The sequence below is a fragment of the Vigna unguiculata genome, chromosome 8 (genome assembly GCF_004118075.2).
Source record: "Vigna unguiculata cultivar IT97K-499-35 chromosome 8, ASM411807v1, whole genome shotgun sequence".
NCBI classification, from domain to species: domain Eukaryota; kingdom Viridiplantae; phylum Streptophyta; class Magnoliopsida; order Fabales; family Fabaceae; genus Vigna; species Vigna unguiculata.
The window spans coordinates 10,552,884-10,571,617 of NC_040286.1; positions in this window are offsets into that span (position 1 = coordinate 10,552,884).

The window sequence follows — 18,734 nt, forward strand, 5'->3', positions numbered from 1 at the left end:
AGTTTCCAGAATGATTTTGCGCTAAAAAATTGTCTTCTTATCTCTCTTTCGAAAAATATAACTCTTATGGTCAAATTGTTACGAAATTCAACAAGTTGATTTTCAAATCAATCAATTGATTTCACTTAACTTAAGTGAAATCAATCAATTAAAAAATAAATCAATTGATTGAATAAGTCTTACTTAAGACTACTACAGTTGACCTTTTAAAATGTTAAAAATTCATTCAATAGATTATGGGTTTCCTGATGAACTTCCTGGCGGTGATGAACATCCGTCAAGCGACGCGAGTTGAATTAACTCTATTTGGATGTTTTTCGTGTTCTGGGACGTTTCTGATTGGGAAGAAACCACGTTCTAGTCGTTATGAATGATTAGACATCGTAATTGCCTTGAAATTCATGGAATTGAGGGTTAATTGAGATGAAAATCGCATGAAGGTTATCTTAGGGTTGATGAATTGGGGATTTATATAGTGGCACTAATATAAACAGAAAATGTGAATGAATTCGTGTATGGGAAGTGTTAGGGATGAATCGTGATCCTAAAAGCTGGAATCGTATTCTATGGAGTCATAAATTGATGGAAATCAAAGTTGTTGTGAATGGGTTAAGGTTCGGATGTGCAGGACAAATGTTGGGGTTCCTGGAACAGCAGGAATCGCCTAGCGGCACCTTGGTTACCGCCAGACACCATATCAGAGATGCAGGTGGTGCTCTGATTCACGAAAAATGTTGTTTTTCGTATTTTCGCAGAACAGGAATCACCCGCGTTGGCTTTGTACTGCTAGGCACAAGGTTCTTGATTGTTAGGCGCTAGGCGCCACCATTTTTCTAGTTTGCGTAGTTTTCGTAAAACTGCATTGCCCAGTCCGTTAACCGTCCGTCAACACCCAATTTCGTCCGGATTGTATTTTCTTTATTTATTTATTTATTTTATTGTTACCTTCTAATTATTATTATTATCATATTTTACTTCGATTTTATTATGTTTCTTTATCTTTCTTTTTTTCTTTTTTCTTTTTTTTCTTTGTTTTCAATTTTATTCATATTTATTTTATTTTATTTTTTTGTCTTTTACTATTTATCATTTAAAAGAAGGAAAAAGGAAAACGGATAAAAGGGGAAAGAAAAGAGAAAGAAAAAAATAGATTTGAAAAGAAAGTAAAGAAAAAAAAGGGTGTGGAGCATTCAATTTTTTGCACACGGTAGGCTAGCCCTTTCCTCATTTGGTACCCTGGAACGTTCCTGAAACATGCATTAGCTAACGTGCAATAACTGAACTGCTGCTACTCATCACACAAAAAAGGAAATTAAATCAGTATAGCTACCTATGCATGGATTGATTAAAGAGGGAAAATGGACTCTATTGCAAACAGAACGTGGCGAGGAAGTAACCGCCACTTCACACCTTTTTTACATCTCTCAGACCATGAACAAGAGGAGGGATCTCATAAATATGAAAAAGAGAGAACGAGAAGGACAACTTCCTAGCACGGACAGCTTACTAGCATGAGAGGAACAAAGGGAAAGGAGAAAGGAGAAGAGGTTGTTGCCATCGTAAGAGAAGAAGAAGCTTTAATTTTAAAGAAGGGTTTAGTTTGAGTGGAAATTGGGCTGGATGCTTCTTCGCGCACCTCCACAATCACTAAATTTGCATCCCTGCATGCACTTTTTACTCCTATTTTGTGCTTGTTCTATACTTTACCCACCGCACCACCACCTTTAATAAGCACACCTCATTTACTTCATGTACCTCCCACTAATTACTCATGCACTCTCAAATTTTGTTTTCCACTTTCATCCTTCTTAATTAAATTGTTTCTTTTTATTGTTTTTATTATTTTTTTATTATTATTATTGTTATTTATTTAAAAAAAGACAAATATATTTGAAAATTATAAAAATTACAAATATAGAAAAAAGATAAAAAAAGTTCTCCTTCTCTTTATTGTGTCTGTCTGGTCGCTCGTACCGTGTGACACTTATTTTCTAAAAATACTAAAAATATTTTCTTTTCTTTTGGTGTTTGTCCGACCGTTCGCGTCATGTAACACCATTGTTCAAATAATCTCAAAAACACCAAAAAAAATATAAAATTTCAAAAATATAAAAATATCAACTTTTTCAAACAACTACATCTTTTTTAAGAACTACGTGATCCTTGATTCTCCACCATGAGATACGTAGGAGCAAGGTCAGTCCTTGTCAGGTTCACCTTCAAAAAATCAAATCATTTTCTCAATTGTTTTTTTTTTTCTCAAATATCTTTATAAAGAACTACGTAACCCTGATTTCTCATTTTTAATGAGAATACGTAAGACCAAGGTCGATCCTTGTCGGGCCCAAAAAATTAAAAAAATATTTTTTTTTCTTTTTAACATTTTTGTCTTGTTATTTTTGGGGGAAATTAACATTTTGAAAACCACTCGGCTTTGCATTTTTAATTAAAGGTACTGCCCTCGGGCGGGTGTTGTAGGGTGTTAACACCTTCCCTACGCGTAACCGACTCCCGAACCCGAAATCTGATTTTTCGCAGACTTGTCTTATCTTTATGGTTTTCCATAGTTTTCTAGAATAACTATGGTAGTGACTCCAAATCTCTTTTTCAAACCCGTTTTCTTTTTTGGTTCGTTGTCCCGTCGCGATTTCGGTTGCGACATATATATATATATATATATATATATATATATATATATATATATATATATATATATATATATATATATATATATATATATATATATGAATATGTGGGGATTGATGCATATGATATATGGTGATACTTGTGTACGCGTATGATGAAGCTATCTAAATTGAGATTGTGCATGTGAGTCATGTTGATTTCTGGAAGCCTATATTCTTGGTTGTGGATATGCATAATTAAAAGAGTAGGATTGATTTTACCTTGTTCTGGGTGCTTAAAAACCAGTACTGCGTAAGTACTGGTGTAGCGTCTGGCGGTGGTGTTTGACCGCCAAGCGATAGCTACAAAAATAATAGAGTATTGAAGTGTGTGGCACATTGCGGTAAGGGTTGTCCCGCTAGGCGATACTTGCTGAAACAGTAGCATCAAAGGTGTTTGGCGTCTAGCGGCACGTGTCCCCCACCAGGCGGTCTGGAAGCGTGGTGCGCCTAGCAACTCGTGAGTAGCGCCAGGCGATGTTGCTAAGGCAAAGATGTTTGGCTTGCTTTGGATGTGCGTGGTCTACAAGACTTTGATGATGTCTCAAAGGCGGCTTGCTGGTGTTCCTTGAGTTGTGGCTCGAAATAGCATCTCTTGGGTTGTGGCTCGGGATGGCGGATGAACACGAGGAACTCTTGAGTTGTAGCTCGAGTTGGCGAGTGTTGCCAGTGTGAGTGTGCGGGTTGTGGCTCGTACGGATGAGTCCAGATAGATTGCCCTCCTCAGTAATTAGCTGACGAGTTTGGTAGTCTTGGGACGTTACGAATAATTATTGTATTGGGAACTCCACTTGGCGTTACGGTGTGTGTTCCGTAGCATGGTTTCCCACACGTGCTCTATCGGTTGTGGCTGATAGGTGTGGCAGCAAGACATCTTGAGATATTCATCAAAAGACGTAGAACATGGTTGGCATGGTAGTGGCCATGTGTTATGGAATCAAAGGATGGTTTTCCTTTGGTGTGGTTGTGATATATGTATATAATGTATATATATGTTTATTTAATTGTTAGCTCACCCTATCTGCTTGTGTTTGGCGATGATCGTGTACGCAGTACACGTGAGCAAATGATGTTGCAGGTGGATCTGGTGAGGCATAGAGCCAAAGCGGGGCTAGTTTGGGATGAAAAGATTTATCCACTATTTTTAAGCTCTTGGTTTCAAGTGATTTATAAACTTTCACTTTATTAGACTTTGGTTATGTATTTGAGTTTATATTTATAATTATGAATTGAGGTATTTGATAAATACGTAATAAAGTTTTAAATTTTCCGCGTTTTTGGGAAATGGTATTTCGTTAAATGCGATTTATCTATTATTTTGTATTTTATTATTTTAAATTCGTAATATCCGGTCGGGATGTTACACATAACCTCGGCATATAAATCATAAAAACATGAAAACATAAACTAGACGAAAAAAGTAAACCTAAGTGAAAGATTCAAATTGCCTTTGGAACTAGTTAAGTCCTTCACACTACATGTTTAACAACTTTTACAAACCAAGCTAGGTTGAGATTGCTCTAAAGCATTTTCCCACCAAAGGTTCTGTGATAGTAAAACATAAAACAACACAAAAAGAAAAGGAAATTGGGCTTGGTCTGGAGTTCTCTTTGTTGTGTTGGTGTATCTCTCGGTCCAGTCCACATTAAGATTTTTAATAACTTGCAATCATGGGCTAAATAAGTTTCTAATTAGGTCACTAAGCCCAATTAAAAAGGTTCAATATAATACAAAACAAAACAAATTTATAAATATTTTACAAAAATTCAACAAATTTTTGCCTCTATTTCCAAAAATAGTGAAAAATAGCATAAGACTCCAAATTCATCAAAATATATTTCCATTTTAAAGAATTGAAAATGTAGAACTCAATACAATTTGAATCAAAAAAAAAAATATTAAAACGTAATAGCAAAAAATAGTAATAGAAAGTCATGTTAACTAAATATACAAAATTAAAACTATCACTACAAGAAAATGTTTCATTAGTAACCAATTTTAGTGACTAAAAGTTGTTAGTCACTATAGTAACCAATTTAGTTACCAATTTACAAAATAAAAAATTATTGGTTGCTAAAATAATCACTATTATGAATGAAAAGTTATTATTGGTCACTAATAATAAGTGACTATTTTAGTAACCAATAATTTTTAATTTTGTAAATTGGTATCTAAATTAATCATTATAATGACTAACAATTTTTTGTCACTAAAATTGGTTACTAATGAAACATTTTCTTGTAGTATATATATATATATATATATATATATATATATATATATTCAACTTTATTACTACCAAAAGAAAATTATTTAAAACTTTAAAATATAATATATCACTACTAGAAATTCTCATATTACATGGGATTTTTCTTGCAAATTTGTTAAAAAAATTTGCAAGAAAAAACTTTTTTCTGTCATTTTTTTTAAGAATTTTAATTGGGAAGTAATTCCTTCATGGATAATCATTTCCTACAAAATTATAAAATTTGCAAATATTTCCTACAAAATTTGTTGTGAAAAGTGTTTTATACAAAATATTTTGTAAGAAAATTGGTAGCAATTTTTTACAAATTTTTTTACAACAAAATTTGCAAGTATTTCCTACAAAAGAATTTTTAAAACAAAATTGACAGGAAATATGAATTTTTTTTGGTAGTGCACCTCACAAATAATATTCTATCTAAACAATTAGACCTACCAGGAAAATACCAAGCCAACGTTAACCTTTATCACCATTTCTTAGCTTAAGAAAATCACTAAACCTTAGCTATAATTCCATAACCTTCCACCATCATTTTTCTCAAACAATTTGTACCCTAACCAAACCAAGAAATGCCTAAAGAATCTATTCTAAACTCATAAAACTTTTTCTTCCATAAACTTACCCTTAGTTAGCTCCAAAAGTCATCTAATATTCTTCCAAAATTTGAGCAAGAACATGCTAACAACCTTTACCTTTTCAAGAACACACAAACTACATCTTAACATTCAAAGAACTCATCACACTCAACATGAACTAGAATATTCTTCTTCTTTCCTTCTTACCCTTGAATATTGGCTTGTGAAGCTTGACTATAGAGAAATCCTTCTCCAAACATTCTATTTTTGAATCACATCACTTCTAATAGAAAAAAAAAACTTCTCTAAAAGCCTCTTTAAGGATTTGCAAAATAAATTTAAGAGTATATTTTTTAATTTAAAAAAAAACTTAGGAAAAAATTAATTACCAAAAAGTAATTTACTTAATTTTCTTTTGGAAGGAGATTCATTAACTTTTGGGAAATAATAGAAATACGATGGGTTAAGTATGTTTTTAGTCCCAGAACTTTGACACAAAATTGGAATTCGTTATTGTCCAAAACTTCGATTCATTTTGGTTCCTAGACTTTAAAAATGAATGAATATAGTTTTTTAACCCAATTACGTTAACTTTTCTTAAGGTGTTGAATACATTTCCCAACAGATATTGAATCGGAATGTGTTAAACGTTATAAACAACTTCAATACAAACATGAAACGCATTCGGCACGTCAAAAAAAGTTAACATAATTGGGTTGAAAGGATTATATTCATTCACTTTTAAAGTTTATGGGCCAAAATGTATCAAAGTTTCAGAGATGGACAAATTCTAATTTTTTTGTCAAGATTCATGGACTAAAAACATACTTAACCCAAATATGATCATCCATCTTTAAGATTAAATGAATGAATTTAATTTGATCTAGTTTTTTGTAATAAGTAGATTTTGATTATTGATGAGAGATGGATATTAATAGAGCTGTCAAAATAGGTTAAAAACCGCAAGCCAACTCGGCCCACCACAGTTTCAGGCTGGGTTGGGATGAAATTGTTTTACAAATTTTAATACAGGTTGATTTTTGACCCGTCCCACCTAGAACTTGGCTCGCCCGGGTTGAACTCGTGGTGAGCCAGGTTGGTGAGCCAACCCGCAAATAAAGGGTCATAAAGTGTTTTTTATTAAGTTGGACTTTACATTTGGATCAGCTTAGGTTATTTTTTTTACCTAACATATAGATAATTTGTATTTTTATGATTTTGGTTTGTAGTTGGATTATATTAAAGTTGATTTAGATTTTAATTAGAATTATAATTTAGTTTTGATTGAAAAAAAAATAAATAATTGTATTTTTTTAATTAAGTGAGTCTGTGAGTTAACCCGTTTATCCCACCAACCCGCGGTGGATCAGGTCGGGTTCGAATTTTTTTGACTCGCTAATAAATGAGTAAGGTTAGATTGACTCACTAAATGATCAACCCGTAGTGGGTCGAACCGGATCGGGCTAGGTTACTCGTTTTAACATCTCTAAATATTAATAAATGGATCGTTTTTGTTATCTCTAGTATAGTAGTTGTAGACCATGGTAGTGACATAATTCGGTTTCCGAATGATTGGTCAATTGTTGGGAAAACAACATATAAGAATATTGGTGAACCGTTGATTGAATATTGCTGGATATGTTTCCGTACATGTTTTGTCTCACTTTGAAAATGTGTCCTTAAAAGATTTTGAGTGAACTATAAGTAGCTCCCTATAGTGAGTGCAGCACATTTAAAATATTATCCATGCACAAATTGGGACAAAGTTCAGAACCTTTTCACATTACCTCAACACCAAAAATGTTGCAGAAAATTGAAATTTGAAGTAAGAAGGTTGTATTTGTCGTAGCACTGTTGTTTTGGACCTGGTATTCCTAGTTAGCCACTAGCGTAGTGACTTAGTAGATGGAATAATTTAAGGTTTTGACCTTATTAATAACCAATTGGGGAATGCATTGTGTCTGTGAGATAAGGTTGTTGTGTAGTAACTAAGTTGGATCTGCGTCAGTGCCAAGTAATTGTTGAGTAGGATTCCTGATTATTTAGTGGCCAGTTAAGCAGCATCGACCAAAGTGCCCACACACCAATAACTAATTATTCTCCCATCTTTACTTACCAACCCATAACTAATTTAAGATTTTAATTCACTGGATTCAATATCTTTTTAGTTATTCAAATATTATAAAAAATTCTATTTTTGTTTTTAAACTCAATTATAAAATATTTACTAATGTAAAATTTTACAATAAATAGATGTAAAGTGTTTCTCATATTATAAACGCAATTTTATTATGAATTATAGATTTAATTATAGTAATTCAATTTTCATATTTATGTATTTGATTTGTTTTAATTTTTATACTTTTTTATTCATCTTGAGTAAAAAATTTTAAATCATTTAATGTGACTAAATTAACGTTAACACTCTTTAGAAAATATTATATATCAAAATTTAAATATGATATATGTCAAAATTCAAATCATTTTATACATTGAAACATATCAGATATTGACATGCAATACCTTTCAAACATCGTAGCATATCTAGATTTTACATATAAAATACTTTCGAAAAGAATTAAGACAAATTTAACGAAATAAATCACATTCAATTTATTTTTTAAAAATATTTAAAACTTAATTGAGTAAACAATATAAAAATTAAAAAATTATCAAAATATAAATACCAAATTACTCATTAAACCAAAACTACAATATAATTCATTAAAAGATATATGACTGGTAAAATATATAAACTAAATATTTTATAATTTAATTTTAAAAAAAATAGATAATTTAAAAAATTTAACCGTAATTGATTTTGTCCCATTCATTGGCTCCAAAATCTTTAATTGTACGGTGGCTAATGTGCTATACAGATTGTCATCAATCATAGAAACATTTTACTGACATGACATGACGTACTCATATTCACTCAAAACTTTAACCACCCTACTTTCTTTCTCGTATGCATAATCAATATTTATTTGCACACACACATAACTATTTATGAATTTCAAAACCAAATATTTACTTTTGTTGCATCTCACCCTCCTGGCACATGAAAACGTTAAAAAATTCATTCTTAAATATCTAGTATTTTAATAGAATTAAATATATTTTTAATTTCTGAAACTTTGACTAAAAATTAAAATTTTTATTTGTACAAACTTTGATACATTTTGATCCTTAAATTTTAAAAATAAATAAATATAGTTTTTTTAAGCCAATTACGTTAACTCTTATTTAGGTATGGAATGCATTTTTTCATAGATATTGAACAGAGAATATATCAAACAGTGTAAACAATTCCAATACTAACATAAAATGTGTTCGACATATCAAAAAAAGTTAACGTAATTGGGTTAAAAAGACTTTATTCATTCATTTTTTAAGTTTAGAGACTAAAATATATTAAAGCTTTGCACAGGAACAAATTTTAATTTTGGATCAAAGTTATGAAACTAAAAACATGTTTAACCCATTTTAATATTATTGGATTATGAAACGGTGTAAAATAATTTTAGTTATATATAATTGATATGAGAAGTGAATTGTTTCAGTGTGTTGTCTGTTTGAGAGAATTTCTAATTTGTAAAATGCAAAATCAATTCCAGAAATGTAACAATATATTTTAAAATTGAAATATATAAAAAAAAGTTATATGTTTATCTATTCTTAAATTTTATAAAATTTTGCTCCTATTTTTAACATCTTCAATTTTGTTCATATGGAATAATTATTTTTCTCTAATATCTATACCAAATAAATTGAATTATACATTAATGGTGTGTTTGGATGAGACAATTCAAGAGGGTGATTCATTTATTTGGAGAATTTGAAATTCTTTGTAATGAAATATTTTGTTTGGATTGAGAAATTAAAAAGCATTTAAAATGTATGCATTTTTTTGAAGTATTTCAATTAGCTAAATTAGAAGAAATTCAAATACCCTCAAAATAGGTGGGAATTGAAATTCTTCTCACTTAACCTCACATTCTAGACTCTCTAGTAGAGTTGTCAATTTGATCTAGTCTAGAGGCAGGCTCGACAAGCCAGGCCAACGACTCGACGAGTCAAACGAGTCGGGTGGGCCCGACGACCTAGACAAGTCGGGTGGGATGACGACACAGACGGACCGTACTGACCCGACGACACAAATGGGTCAGGTGGGCCCAACAACCCAAATAGACTGGGCGAGCCCTACCACCCAGACAGACCAAGCGGGCCCAACGATTCAGACGGATCGGGTTGGCCCAACGACATAAACGGATCGGACGGGTGCAACAACCCAAGCAGGTCAGGCAGGTCGGGCAAGCTTGACGACCGACATGGTCCAGTGAGGCCCGACGACCCAAATGTGTGGAGCAGGTCCAATGACCCAGACGTACCCGGCTGGCCCGACAACACAAATGGGTCGAGAAGACTCGACGACCTAAACGGGCATGATGACAAAGACGGGTCAGGTGGGCTCGACGACGAAGATGTGTCGAGCGGGCCTAACGACGAAGACGGGGCAAGGGGCCTAATGACCCAACCAAACCATAATTAAGCCTAAAAGAAATTTGTAAAAATTAAATTTTATCTCACATGAAATTCAATTATTTTTTCCAAACAAGAAATTGAAATGTAAGGTATTTTAATTTTTTTATCCAAACAAATTATTTAGAAAATGAAGGAAATTTAATTACAAGCAATTGAAATACAAAGCATTTCAATTTATGAGCATTGTTGAAATGATCTGACCAAACATAATGTAATTGAATTATCCCAAACTTCTTTTTATCCTATAGTTGGCTTGATAAGACTAGATATAAAGTTGTGGCCTACTAGACAATAATTCAAAGATTACTTTTTTGCAACCCAATATTGGTTAATATTTGTTGACTTGATATGATCATGTTTAGTCAATTCCTTTGACTACTCAATATCCTAAACATATAATCATAAATAATTGAATATTAGCACACAAATTAATATCAAACAAATTTAATTGTGAAAGGCTAAGAAAATGCATCCCTTGCTAAAAATGGGCCTTGAAAGTTTATATAGGGCTAGAAACCCTAATCTCACCTTTTCATTTGCCATAAGCATATCAACATTTCAAGTCTCTTCAACAATTATCTCAATTAAATTGGTTAGCAAAAGTACTATAGAAAATAAGAAGAACATCGAAACTTATTAATTGTTTATACTCAATGCACTCTTTGTATCATTTTTAAAAGTCTAGACACTCTCATTCAAATTTCACTTTCGCTTTTAAGAAGAACTTTCAGTCAACCTATTAAGATGTTTACATTCAAAATAAAAGATGTAACAAATTTAAACACAATTCAAAGAGATCAAGAAAAGAAAAAACATCAAGAAAAAAATCACTAAGTTTTAAAAACGAACTAAAAATCATAAAATCATGAAATAGGCTAAACAAATGGAGTAAAATATGACAACAAAGAAAACATTACTTTAAAAGCTAAGCTAAGCAATTAAAAAATATGAGTTGTAAGAAATAAGACAAGACTAAGTAAAGAATTGTAACTAATTTTAAATCCAATAAAGAACTCAATTAGAAATAAAATCAAAGTTTAAAAAAAATATAAAAATAAACACTGTATTTTTTTTTTTAATTTTGTATAAAATTTTATAACTTTAACTTCTTAAGACTTAAACTCAAATTTAAGGAATTGTCAAAAATATAGATGTTATCACTTAGTTCTTAATACCATAAATTCAACTTCAAACAATCAAAAGATCCTTATCTCACAAGACTATAGTTTATCTCACAAGACAATCTCACAATTAGATATCTAAGAAAAATTTAAAAGAAACCTAATGAACAAAACTCAAATCAAAGTTAAGATAGGGAAATTATTTATATCCAACCAAACCCAAAATTTTAATTTGCACAAGAATTCAAACCAAACATGAACAAATATGAAAAGTGCATACTACTTGAAGAAAATTCGTTGATTATTTAATTTAATTGAGCAATATACTTGTATGTTACAGAACTGAGATGGTCTTGGTCGTGCAAATTAACACCACCTAGGACCCTCACTTAAATAAGGTTGTCCTTAATTAATCAATATGAAGAATTAATCAAATGACTAAGAATAACAGACATTGCTAATTTAAATTCATCCAGGTAAAAGTCCATTAAAATGATATAAATAGTTATTGTTCACGAGATAAAAAATTAATCAATTAGTATTGCATTCATTGTACATTTGAAGTTTGCTAACTTCAACATCAAATTTTTTTGCCAACACAATTGACATCTCCATCAGAGTCCAACTCGGCAATCGTTATACGAAAATAGGCATATAGAATTTTAGGCGCAACATGTAGAACCCATCTCGGGCTCGTGAGTGTTGAGACCAAACGAAATAAAACCACATTAAATAAAGTTATCTTGATGATAACAAAAACTAATGTTCATATCATATGATCAAATAATACATGATAGAATGATGCAATACACTAATTACACTATACAAGGATGAATTACAATTGATAAATATTATAAAGTGTTCAATGTTTGTTGTTGTAGTTGAAGCCTAGTTGTCTAATCTGACGACTTAAAATTCAACTAATCAAGCAATACAGTATTGGAAATCATATTAATACTGACCTAACAATTGGAATATTCAAGTTCATCAGATGCTACATTAACTAGACGAATTCAAGTGTTTTCTCACACCATTGATCATTCATTTCTCTCATATTACAAAATTTCTTTTTCAAGTCTCAAATGTTGAATTTATTTTTAGATAACTTAATATTGATTGTCAAAGAGGAATGCTAAATTAATCTTTCACAATCAAAATGATCTTAAATGAGCAATAGTAAGTTTATCTTTATTATATAGAAATGCTTCATATACTTTTATATGTGATTGACATTAATTTAATATCGATTGAAAGAAAATATGATTACGTTGTTAATGAATTATTATAGAACTTTTTGTATTAGTTACCTTTAGTAGAGAATTTCCAAACGTTGACAAGAAGATATAAATCAAAGTTTTCAAAAGTAAGTTCTTGTTGAATCAAGAAGGAAAAAAATTCAAATAAATAAATCAGAAGATTTGAAGATAAATTTGAAGAAAACATCAAGACTTTCAATATGAAGAATTATATGAGAAGATGTAATTAAAAGATCAATCTTTTAGATTTAGGAATACTCCAATGACAACAATATCCAAAATAAGTATAAATAGAAGACAAATTGATCGAGAAACAAAGAACAAACAACAAGGAAAAGAATATTTATAACAAGAAAAAAGAGAAAATCATTATCAATTCTACTTAGTGAAAAATTAAGTTTGGAAAAGGGAAAGTGCTAAATTATTGTAATATTCTTTACTTTGTGAGGTTTATTGTGAGTTTAGATTGTACTCTCTTTCTTTGAGAATTGATTGAGGTCGTACCAAACTAAATTAAATAATTAAAATGTAGTACTTGGTAATGGACCCGAAGTCGTCTCCCAAACGACCAATATTATCGTTCAAAGGTTCCAAATTCAACAAAAGAGGGGTATGGTTTGGTAGATTCAGATTCAATTCAAATTCCAACATAGAATTAAGAAAATGTAATTGGAAATTTTAATAAAATAGATTAAAAATATTGACTCCTTGAATTCGATTGCAATTTCACTTATCATGGGTCACGAAATTAGGGTTTTGGTCTCACCCAATCTACTCGTTCAAAACCCACTAAGCGAAGGTCAAAAACGTGTTTCAATACGCAATTAAGCAAAACAAACATCCATTTATCCATGGCAATAAAGCTAATTCATTAAGCATGAACAAATTCAACCAAGAACACATTACCCAATATGTAACTTAAGCAATAATAGATGCAAGATTATCCATTCCTCATAGAATCAAGATGAAGAGAGAACAAAAACGCAAATGCAAATTAGAACCTAAAAGCTCAATTGCATCTCTTCCAAGAAGTCAATACACGAAATTAACAAACCATGGAATTAAAATTACAAAGCAAAGGTAAATGAAAATACATCATTGTCTTGAACAAAACAGATTGAAATAGTATGCAAGTGCTAAAAAATGCTCCAAATGTGTGCAAAGAAGAGCAAAACGAAAAACCCACAAGTGGGTGCTCTCCTAGAACGTGAAATTTAGAATGGGGAAGAGGGTTGTCCCAAAAACCCTAAACCCTATAAAACTCATGGTCACATCACCACAATTCCACTTATTTACAAAAGTGTTATTATGAGGTGCAAAATTACAAAAATGTCCCAAGTGGGCTGAAAATGTTGGCTCAATCACTTGAATAATGTGGAAATGATGTGGAAATGATGTGGAAATGACATGGAAATGAAGTGGAAACTCTCTTCAACTTAAGATTAGTTTCCAAGCTCTAAAATTGCTTCACAAAAATACTTACAAAATAATTAGAAGTGAAAATTAGACCAATTAATGCCAAATTAATCAAAATTCTGAATAATGGCCCAATGAAACTCAAAAGATGAAAATGCACTAACAATAGACAATTAAGCACTAAAAAACCATCAAGATGGGCACAAAAAGGCAATGGAATAAGGAGAAATAATGACTCATCAAGAATTGTTTTCATTTACTCTATTAAGAGCTCTTAATCTCAGAGGGGGATTAAGAAGGAAACGTGAAGAGATTGATACTCATTACTTGGAAAGGTATATGTACTCATACCTGGAGAGGTTGATACTCGTTACTTGGAAAGGAATATGTACTCATGATACATGGAGAGGCTGATACTCGTATAACCTGGAGAGGTTTGTGTACTCAACTGTAATCAATTTTATTTATTAGTGCAACCTCTTAATCATAGTGGTTAAGGAAGAAATAGATGTAGCCCACGAGATTAGGGTAAACCAATATAATTTTCTTTTATGCTTAATTTATATTTTGTTAAGTCTCTTAGAAACAACCAAGAAACCTTAAAGCCCTCACCTTTAAGCTTTCAACAATCTAGTTGTCCACCATTAAAACTACATACAAAATTTAATAAACATAGATCAATCAACCCATTGGTATATTTTTTCAAGATTCCCACCCATTAACCAACCAAAACCTTCCAGAACCATTCCAAAATAGCTTTAACATCAACTTTTATCCATCCCAAACCCATCTAAGACCATGGCACCATAAACAACCAAGAATCAAGCAAGGAAAGCAAATATTGGAAGTTTAATTTGTCTTGAATCTCTTGCACTTGTAGCTGTTTTGAACAATTTTTGATAATACAACACACATGTTTCATTGTGCCTTTATGTTTAAGTGTAAAGCCTGTTGAAGTTGGTAAGGATAGGCAAACGATCCAAATTTTGAGATCCAATCTATAATAATCCAAATTCATATTGTTTTAAGTCCATTTAAATGGATTTATCCCAAATCAAAATCCATATTTTTGGATTTTAAATCCAATCCATTTAGTTGGATTTGGATTGGATCATTCAACTTAATTCAATTTTGATTGGAGTTAGATTGGATCATTTTTCAGATTTTCAAAATCCAAAATCAAGGTTGGCTAGAGTTGACCCCACCAAAGGTCAATTGAGTCAGCCCCGGTTGAATATCGATCCAAGTTGGACCCAAATATAGATCACTTGAGTCAGCCTCGACCAAAGATTGACTCACGTCAGTCCCATTTAAAGATCAACTCTAGCTGATTCCAACCAAACGTCGGGTTAAGATGGCCCCAATCAAAGGTCTGCTTGAGTCGATTCTGAGTAAAGGTCAATGGAACCCGGTCGAAGGTCAACTTGAGGCTGCCCTCATTGAGTTGGCCAAGTCAACCACGGTCAAGTTGACTGAAGGTCGACCCAAGTTAGTACCAACTAAAGGTGGCCCAACATCGACCTATGTCCAAGGTTAGGGCAAATCGGTCTCAATCGAGTTGGTCTCGGCAGAAGGTTGGTCTAAGTCAATCTTGACCAAAGGTAGGCTTGCATCAACCCTAATCAAAGGTTAGCTTGAGATAGCCTAAGTCAACTCGACTAAGGCCAAAATTGGGCCAAATCAACCACGACCGAAGTTTAACCTGAGTCGATTAGATCCATCTCACTGAATATAATCTCATTGATAAAGTAGATTCAATCTAATTTTAATCCAATTTAAATTGAATTAAAAAAATTCAAATCTAATTAATATAGTTAAAATGAATTTGAATCTTAATCCAGATATATTTTAACTAGATCTGCTATATTCGGATTATAGATCCAATCCATTTTATTAAATTTAGATTAAATCATGTTGGATTTTAGAAAATTCAATATATAACCACCTTTATAAGTTGAAATTAAATATGACAAAAAAAACTTAGTATTTTTATTTGATTCAATTAAACAAATTCACCATATCCACTTTTGATATGTCAATATTACTAAGTGTTTTTTCATATCTTTTTGTTCAAACTTCTGTAATCTTATTTTATAAACAAAATATGATCAAAATATTTGTTTATATAATGGTTAAAATAATAAAATGGATCAAACATGTGTTTGGTCCCTTAACTTTCAGTTAAAATTAGAATTAGTCTCTCTTCGAAAATTTGGCCCAATTTAGTCTTCCTACTCTATAAATGCATGGATTTAGTTCTTTTAACCAAATTTTGTTAAGTTTATTTAACATTTCAAACGTGTTTCATGATAGCATTTGATAGATATATAATTAATATATTCTGAGATATGGTTAATATCTTCTAAGATATGGTAATACCTTATGAGATATAGTTACTATCTTGTGAGATATGATTAATATCTTTTGTTGTTTATTACATTTATGATTTTATGTTTTTATGTTGCTTATGTCTTCTGTTTTTCTATTCGTTGAATGTTTTTATATGTTTGATGCCCTTCTTTTGTAAAGATGCAAACTCTGATTCTCATACTTTCAATAAAGTATTTCTCTTCTAACTTTCTCTCACTTGTCTTTTATCAAACACTAACATGGTATCAGATGAAAACCACCTTCCATCATTACCTTCTCTTCACCGTTTCATTCATGGTGAGTTTTGCTTCTCTCACTCTTTATTTCTTGTATATTTCTTTCTTGTTGATAATAATTATCAGCAATGAAAAAAAAAATTCTCAAGTTCTCGGCCTTCTCAAGTTCTCGGCCTTCTCAAGTTTTTGACCTTCTCAAGTTCTCGGACTTCTCATGTTCTCGGACTTCTCATGTTCTCAGCCTTCTCAAGTTCTCAACCTTCACCTTTCCAAAGTTGCTATTTCCAAGCTTGGTCTTTTCAATCCATATTCCCAGCTTGAGGGGGATGATAGAGATATGGTTAATATCTTATGTCGCTTATTACGTTTATGATTTTCTGTTTTTATGTTGCTTTTGTCTCCTGTTTTTCTATGGGTTGAATATTTTTATATATTCGATTACTCTCTTTTGTAAAAATGCAAACTATCATTCTCATACTTTCAATAAAGTATTTTTCTTCTAATTTTCTCTCACTTGTGTTTTATCAAACACTAAGAGCATTTGAGTTGTTTATACCGTTTGGAGCATTTCTACTTCAATATTAGAAGAAATTATAATCCAAAAATTACTTTTTTCCTTCTAAAACACTTTTGGATAATATAATCTAGAATCTAAAAATAAATTTTAATTATATAATTCAAAAGTTAAATAATCTTTGAATATTTTATTTTCAGATTGTATAATTCATAATTTAATTTTTATATTGTATAATCCAAAACTAATTTTTTATTTTTTGATTATATAATTCAAAAAGATAAAAAATGGAATCTTTTTATAAGGGTGAAGCAGGGAATTTATTCAAGATGCTGCCCGAATTCTGAACTTATATACTATAAAGTATGTACCTATGTAATTAAAAGAAAAGGAACATTATATTATGGAAGGAAAACAATTTTTGAAAACTTGCTACAGTGGTGAAAATTGGAATTGTTCTGGTCTTCACCTACTCTTATGATAGAAACAGTAAGAAAGAATTTATATTTTCCAACCACGAAAGACTATAAGGGAAGCTTTTGAAATTGATATGAGAAAACACTAGAAATTTTCTGAAAAGAGCTTCGGATATGTTCTCATGAAAAGGTTTGTTGAACGTTTATTATAGTTCCCAGAAAAACGAAAATTTGACAGATAATATAATATAATTAAGAAAACAAAGATATGAGTTGAGTTTTTGTTCCATAGAATTTGAGATGCCAAATATCTTTACTTTAAACGACAAAAAAGACGAATAAAAAATGAGTCCAAGAGAATGTCCACGTTCTGAAATCGATTATCTTAGTTCAAACAACAGCCCCAAACATTAGAGGAATATGCATTCACTTCATTAAGAGAATTTGAAGTCAACTCACATGATTATGTGCTTTAGTTACCACTCAAAGCATAATTCAAAATTGTGTTAATGTGACTAAGGAGAAATATTTGCCCCCATCAACCCATTTACTCCCTGTTGTTAAATTGGGGTAATCAACGCCATTGATGCATAAATATTTTACTCAGTTCTAAAAAATTTATCCAAATTTATAAAAAGAAAACAATATATATATATATATATATATATATATATATATAAAATATGAGACATGAAATATATGGTATATAAATTTGTTTTCTATTATTTTTAAACGAATAATAAATATTTAATATCAGGAGAATTGTTAAGAAATCTAAATGAATCTAAGTTTCACATTAAGTAAAAATGAGAAAAGTGAGCATTATATAATAATGAAGATCTATAAATCTATATTATCTTAAGTTTTTGGATTGGAAGTAGTGTTGAGCTCATGTTTCATTAATGTTTCGCTTCTCCGGTGATCCTCTATCGAAAAACTCTCATCGGTGATCCTAGAGTTTGATTAGTTTTGGTGTGACTAGCATAAATGAGTCCTTGTATTGAAATTCTTAATCACGAAGGATCAAATAAGTATGTTTTTTTTGAAGAACAATAATGAGTATTCGTAGTTAGGTCGAAAGGAAAGTGCCACTGAAAAAAATTAGTTCCTATCTTCTTTTCAAGGGATTGTAAAAATATCTTATAAATATATCTTGAATTTTAGGGAGAAGGACACTTGAATGCTCCATGAAGGTCCCCAAAAATTCATCACCAGAATAAAACATTGGATTGTTCTCTAGTCTTGTTGGATATAATAGCAAAAAAAAGATTGCGCGTGTAAGAAGCACACGGAATTAAAGAGTGAAAACATAGGGAATAAGAATAGCGGCATGCC